At 40.6% G+C, this 6704-nt stretch overlaps 2 pseudogenes; both read left to right on the top strand.

Annotated features, from left to right (window-relative positions):
* Positions 1 to 380: 380 nt before the first annotated feature.
* LOC149218633 (bifunctional 3-dehydroquinate dehydratase/shikimate dehydrogenase, chloroplastic pseudogene) lies at positions 381 to 1732 on the top strand (annotated as a pseudogene).
* Positions 1733 to 4678: 2946 nt separating this feature from the next.
* On the top strand, positions 4679 to 6304 carry LOC149218632 (bifunctional 3-dehydroquinate dehydratase/shikimate dehydrogenase, chloroplastic pseudogene; annotated as a pseudogene).
* Positions 6305 to 6704: the final 400 nt, after the last annotated feature.

The following is a 6704-nucleotide window of genomic DNA, read 5'->3' as shown; positions in this document are numbered from 1 at the left end:
TTTACAGAAAATACGTGGAGGATCCCTGTCTGTGGATAGATACGAACGCAGCAACACTGAACATTTTGAGTTCAAACTCTGAGATTATGCTAGGATTTTTAGTGATAATTTTGCTTATGCAAACAAACGAAGTGTTTGAATATGGATCTGATCGCCCACAGGATTGGCACTGAGGTTTCATCTCGGTTTCTAGCCATATATTCTGTTCACACGCATTATTTTGTCACGATTAAACGAAAAGAGGGGCTGGCCACCACGAATCAAAACAACGATTGATCTCTTCAAATTCATAGACAAGCTGCACTACATTCTAAATTTTTTACTAGCATGTGATTGAACCGATGGAGTGCTAAGTTTGAAGAGCACAGAGCACTCGTTAATGGCCATTCCTTGCAGGACTGGATTTCTTGCTCCGTTTTCCAACTCCTATTCTTATTGTTGTACTGCATCACCAAAATGGATGAATACGAAAAACGCAAAGCTGTTGCCTTATAAGTATGGGGGTTGGTCCATTTCCAGACACAGGCAATCTCCAATGCGACTTCTGGCACAACATGAATATTATGCAAATTACAGGTTTTCCATGGGAGACAGGAGCTTTTTGCGTACATTTTTTTTTTAAGGAAACTAGAAAGGGAACAGTGAAGAATAAAGAGCTCAAAAGTGATCCATTCCAAAGATTGATTCCTTTTCTGGGAGTCAGCATTGTTCTTTCTGGGTTATTGTTTTCTGATACAGCAAAGGCAACCACTCTGTCCGATATGCATAATTTGGTGGGAGGCATCCATGGACCGATGCTTGCAGAATTGGATGCCGACTATGTTGATGTGGAGCTCCAGGTGGCAATCGATTTCATAAAAAGCATGCGTGACAAGAAATCAAGAATGTGCAAGATCATTGTTTCGAATCATAATTTTGAAAGTACTCCATCAGTTGAGGAACTTCGTCATCTTGTTGAAAGATTACAATCTACAGGAGCTGACATTGTAAAATTTACGACAACTGCCACTTTGCTCGGGTTTTTCAAGTGTTTCCTCACTCTCAAGTTCCCATCATTACATCGGTGATCTCTTTCAGAGGGCTAATTAGCTCGATTCTTTGCCCAAAGTTTGGTGGATATCTTACGGTTGGCTCCTTGGGGCCAGGGAAGGGATCAGCGTCGGGTCAACCAGCATTGACGGATCTAATAAACATATACAGGATAAAGAACTTGGGTAAAGATACCAAGGTTTTTGGAATCATAGGAAATCCAGTAGGTCACAGCAAAGGACCAATTCTGCACAATCGGGCATTCAGAGAGATAGGACTTGATGCAGTCTATGTACCTTTTCTTGTTGATGATCTTGCAGAGTTTCTAAGGGTTTATTCCTCCCCTAATTTTTCTGGTTTCAGTGTTACAATACCTCACAAGGAGGCTGCTGTTCAATGTTGCGATGAAGTGGAACCAATTGCTCAGTCTATTGGAGCAGTAAATACAATAGTGAGGAGGCCAAGTGATGGAAAACTTATTGGGTATAATAGAGACTATACAGGTGCCATTTCTGCAATTGAGGATGGTGATTCTAATACGCAGCAATTTGTGAGGCCATTGAAGAAATTGGTGTTATTATTATGCATATCGAAATTCAAAATCGCCAAAGGGAAGATCAACTGTTTGCATATGAATTACAGATACATGAACGTGGCAGTGGTTGCAATGTTTAAGGCAGAAAATCTGGACCGAGACCATTAATAGTATTGCAGTGATATGGTAGCGCTCATCATCCGGATTCTCTTGAGGAAGAAGATGCTGAAGAGGCATTCAACATCATGATTTGGCTAAATAAATACTTAACTCAAAACAGAATTTTCCCATTTATTTTTAGATCGTATTTTTAATACGTGAATTGTTTTTGCCCCCAAGCTCAACTGTAAAGACATCTGTCACAGCAGAAGACGGGTCAATGTGCCTACTTCTATCCTCAGTCCCGATTCAAAAGGGCCAGCGCTCCATATGTCAAGCCATCAGAGGATTTTTTCTATTATTTGAAATGGCAGTTCAAACAGCGCGCTGAATTGGGGAGACCGATTCATTTTTTCCTTTACAGATTTCTTTTAATGTATAAAAAACAAAATCATTTGTAAGAGTGTGAGAGGGGAGTTTTTCTGGAGCGCTGGGCGCTGCTGGAGAAGCAGAGAGCTTTTTATTGTACAGTTTTATGACAGAGAATTGAATGGAATTTCACAGCTCTGTTTGCTGAGATTCATGTGGTATGTTGATTTAGCATAAGTTTTTCCCTTTGTCTCATATGTAAACTGTTTTGTTTCATTCACCTCATGATCATATCTATTTGAGCAAATGAAGTGATTAGGTAGGAATTCATAGTATTATATGCTCCTCCTATAAGTTTGTTCAATTTTATGTTTTCTTATGTTTAAGGAGGATTCGAAGTATTATTTGCCCTCCTTAGCTCCTCACCAGTCTTGCCATCCCATTTGAAACCAGATTTGGTGTTAAATTGCATGCCTACCTTGCCTCAGTTGATAACCTGTGTAGTCATTATATTTCTCTGTTTGAAGCTGTGATTTTGCCCATGCAGCCCAGAAAAGCCCCGTCATTCCATTAAAAAACCCCAAAAATCATTAAATCCAACCCTTTATCAATTTACTAGCCTAATATCTTTGATCCTAATTGGTCAGCCTAATTATATTATAAGATCTATCAAATCTGACCCGAGAGAGCCTTCTCATACCTCGTAGGGCTAGCTACGAGGTGAAATGGTTTGATGTAGCCTTGAGAGTTTGTCTATCTCAGCCTAGGTGAATTCCAAGCGCTAACATATTGGCGACCATACTAGGGAAGAACAAACTTGTTTGTGGGTTGATGTGTTTGTTTCATAAGTCTTAGACGGAGCCTGAAGTTACGCCAGAAGCCTTCGAAAACGCTCTTGTTTTACATCAGCGTTAGTAGATAAACGCTGCTTCAGTCAATCTCTGTGAGCTTGTGAATACGACCACTTCGATTGCATTTTACCCCAGTACATGTATCAATTTCAGATCTGATGCTGATGGTGGACAACAGTCAGATACATATGCAGGCTGAATCATTCACCTGGCGACTCCAACTCGATCCAGACATTCCAGTGCCTGTTGATCTGTTCATGCAATGGTAGGGTATGTGGCAAACCCTGCACTGTGTGAAGCTCTAAACGAATTTAGAGAAAGCTTAGTGGATGTTGAAATTAATGAAGAAATTTTAAGTTTTTTCCTTCAATGTTTGAAATCTCCGAATTATCATCCTAGCGTCTGTGAGTTACTTGTTGAAAGAATTGAAGATGAGATTCAATGGTTAGATGAGCAGATCCACTCTTATGATTTCCAAGACCCTAAAAAGTTTTTGGAAATCCTTCCTCCATCAAAACAAGCAATAACAGATTTGCTTATAGAGGTATACATTGACAATGTGCAGCTGGAAGTATGTATTGCAGAGTTGGGGCAGCCAACAGAGGCCGGTGTCCGTGATCCTATTGCGGCATATATGGACATGTTTTTCACTCTGATGGACAGATCAGGCTGTCTTTTCCGTGACCGGGCTCAGTATGTGCATGAAGGGCTGCCAGCAATTGCATCTGTGTCCTGGTGGCAACATTCTCAAGCGGCTTCATTGTCAGGTTTAATTGAATGGTTAATATGGCATTTTAGCATTACCTGATCTATTGTTTGTACAACAGATTAGAATAGGTTATGTACATAAATAAGCAGCCATAAGGGCAGCATCTTGTTTTAGTTTGCTTGAAGATTGTTTGAGTTCAGTTTCAGTGTGAAAATAAGCCTTCAGCTGTGTTGATTTGTTGATGATGACTCCATTGCCCAATGGTGGAGGCACGGTCTGCTCTCCCAAAGTTCTGCGGTTCTTGGCACCTCCACGGAGCGGCAGCTGCCATCCCAAATGGAGCCGATGTTAGACTCTGTCTTCTATCAGAGATTGATTCTTCTTCAAAACAGGGTTTTGAAGAAGAAATCATTAATGTTGCTTTTCAGATTATGTAGTTTATCTTCAGCTCTTCAAACTAGCAGCGACTTCAAAGCCCATATCCCTGCACAAGCACAATTCAGAATATCATTAGCAATAAGAAGGCAGTCTCACAAGCAACAAATCAAAACTATTCTCTTCATGCTCCTAGACAAAAGTTACAAGACAGCAGGATCAAAGTGTAACAACTTTAAAATATCAGGTTCTGCAAGCCTTCTGCAGGTGGTGATCATGGCTATAATGGCGATGCTTCCTTTTTCTCCTTGGGGTCTCTCGGATCGGGCTTACCGTTTTACATTAGTGGGCACTGGATTCTCCTATTCTTATTCCATATATTTAATAGATGGGAGGCCAAGGGCATGGAATCTTCAAGCTATTCAATTATGGCTCCAGTCACTTATTGCTACCAAGGATTTCATCTATCTTCTGTACTGCTTTGTCTTTGTTTCTTCACCGATGGCCATTAAGTTTGCTTTGGTATCAGTGTTATGTCGGTCTCTTGAGCTAGTTACGAAATATTGAAGACGCAACTTCAGCAGTGCCAATCTTTACAGAAAATACGTGGAGGATCCCTGTCTGTGGATAGATACGAACACAGCAACACTGAACATTTTGAGTTCAAACTCTGAGATTATGCTAGGATTTTTAGTGATAATTTTGCTTATGCAAACAAACGATGTGTTTGAATATGGATCTGATCGCCCACAGGATTGGCACTGAGGTTTCATCTCGGTTTCTAGCCATATATTCTGTTCACACGCATTATTTTGTCACGATTAAACGAAAAGAGGGGCTGGCCACCACGAAGCAAAACAACGATTGATCTCTTCAAATTCATATACAAGCTGCACTACATTCTAAATTTTCTACTAGCATGTGATTGAACCGATGGAGTGCTAAGTTTGAAGAGCACAGAGCACCCGTTAATGGCCATTCCTTGCAGGACTGGATTTCTTGCTCCGTTTTCCAACTCCTATTCTTATTGCTGTACTGCATCACCAAAATGGATGAATACGAAAAACGCAAAGCTGTTGCCTTATAAGTATGGGGGTTGGTCCATTTCCAGACACAGGCAATCTCCAATGCGACTTCTGGCACAACATGAATATTATGCAAATTACAGGCTTTCCATGGGAGACAGGAGCTTTTTGCGTACATTTTTTTTTTAAGGAAACTAGAAAGGGAACAGTGAAGAATAAAGAGCTCAAAAGTGATCCATTCCAAAGATTGATTCCTTTTCTGGGAGTCAGCATTGTTCTTTCTGGGTTATTGTTTTCTGATACAGCAAAGGCAACCACTCTGTCGGATATGCATAATTTGGTGGGAGGCATCCATGGACCGATGCTTGCAGAATTGGATGCCGACTATGTTGATGTGGAGCTCCAGGTGGCAATCGATTTCATAAAAAGCATGCGTGACAAGAAATCAAGAATGTGCAAGATCATTGTTTCGAATCATAATTTTGAAAGTACTCCATCAGTTGAGGAACTTCGTCATCTTGTTGAAAGATTGCAATCTACAGGAGCTGACATTGTAAAATTTACGACAACTGCCACTAATATTACTGACGTTGCTCGGGTTTTTCAAGTGTTTCCTCACTCTCAAGTTCCCATCATTGCATCTGTGATCTCTTCCAGAGGGCTAATTAGCTCGATTCTTTGCCCAAAGTTTGGTGGATATCTTACGGTTGGCTCCTTGGGACCAGGGAAGGGATCAGCTTCGGGTCAACCAGCATTGACGGATCTAATAAACATATACAGGATAAAGAACTTGGGTAAAGATACCAAGGTTTTTGGAATCATAGGAAATCCAGTAGGTCACAGCAAAGGACCAATTCTGCACAATCGGGCATTCAGAGAGATAGGACTTGATGCAGTCTATGTACCTTTTCTTGTTGATGATCTTGCAGAGTTTCTAAGGGTTTATTCCTCCCCTGATTTTTCTGGTTTCAGTGTTACAATACCTCACAAGGAGGCTGCTGTTCAATGTTGCGACGAAGTGGAACCAATTGCTCAGTCTATTGGAGCAGTAAATACAATAGTGAGGAGGCCAAGTGATGGAAAACTTATTGGGTATAACAGAGACTATACAGGTGCCATTTCTGCAATTGAGGATGGTGATTCTAATACGCAGCAATTTGTGAGGCCATTGAAGAAATTGGTGTTATTATTATGCATATCGAAATTCAAAATCGCCAAAGGGAAGATCAACCGTTTGCATATGAATTACAGATACATGAACGTGGCAGTGGTTGCAATGTTTAAGGCAGAAAATCTGGACCGAGACCATTAATAGCATTGCAGTGATATGGTAGCGCTCATCATCCGGATTCTCTTGAGGAAGAAGACGCTGAAGAGGCATTCAACATCATGATTTGGCTAAATAAATACTTAACTCAAAACAGAATTTTCCCATTTATTTTTAGATCGTATTTTTAATACGTGAATTGTTTTTGCCCCCAAGCTCAACTGTAAAGACATCTGTCACAGCAGAAGACGGGTCAATGCGCCTACTTCTATCCTCAGTCCCGATTCAAAAGGGCCAGCGCTCCATATGTCAAGCCATCAGAGGATTTTTTCTATTATTTGAAATGGCAGTTCAAACAGCGCGCTGAATTGGGGAGACCGATTCATTTTTTCCTTTACAGATTTCTTTTAATGTATAAAAAACAAAATCATTTGTAAGAGTGTGA

The sequence above is a fragment of the Pinus tabuliformis genome, chromosome Q, assembly GCF_031772625.1.
Source record: "Pinus tabuliformis cultivar Carrire ecotype Pingquan chromosome Q, CPIR1, whole genome shotgun sequence".
Classification (NCBI taxonomy): Eukaryota; Viridiplantae; Streptophyta; class Pinopsida; order Pinales; family Pinaceae; genus Pinus; species Pinus tabuliformis.
The sequence above is the reverse complement of the archived record's forward strand: the minus strand, read 5'-3'. Positions and strand labels throughout refer to the sequence as shown.